Source organism: Sinocyclocheilus grahami, unplaced genomic scaffold (genome assembly GCF_001515645.1).
Source record: "Sinocyclocheilus grahami isolate Dianchi unplaced genomic scaffold, SAMN03320097.WGS_v1.1 scaffold357.1, whole genome shotgun sequence".
Lineage (NCBI taxonomy): Eukaryota > Metazoa > Chordata > Actinopteri > Cypriniformes > Cyprinidae > Sinocyclocheilus > Sinocyclocheilus grahami.
This window is the reverse complement of record NW_015505536.1, coordinates 6936-7178: the sequence shown is the minus strand read 5'-3', so window position 1 is coordinate 7178 and position 243 is coordinate 6936.

Below are 243 nucleotides of genomic sequence, written 5' to 3'. Positions count from 1 at the left end.
AAGTTAAAACCAAGGGTACCATGTTTTTTTTCTTTGGTGAATGGTAATTTTTATTGGGATAGCCTACTATAGTAAACTAAAGGTAATTTACAGCAGGCAATCTATAGTAGGTAATTTGCCTAGTAATTATTATTAACAAGTATTTTTGCCCTTATTGATAAAAACAATACTATTATATTGCAAACTATATACAGTCAAACCAAAAATTGTATATCACCAGATATAATTTTTTATATATTTTTT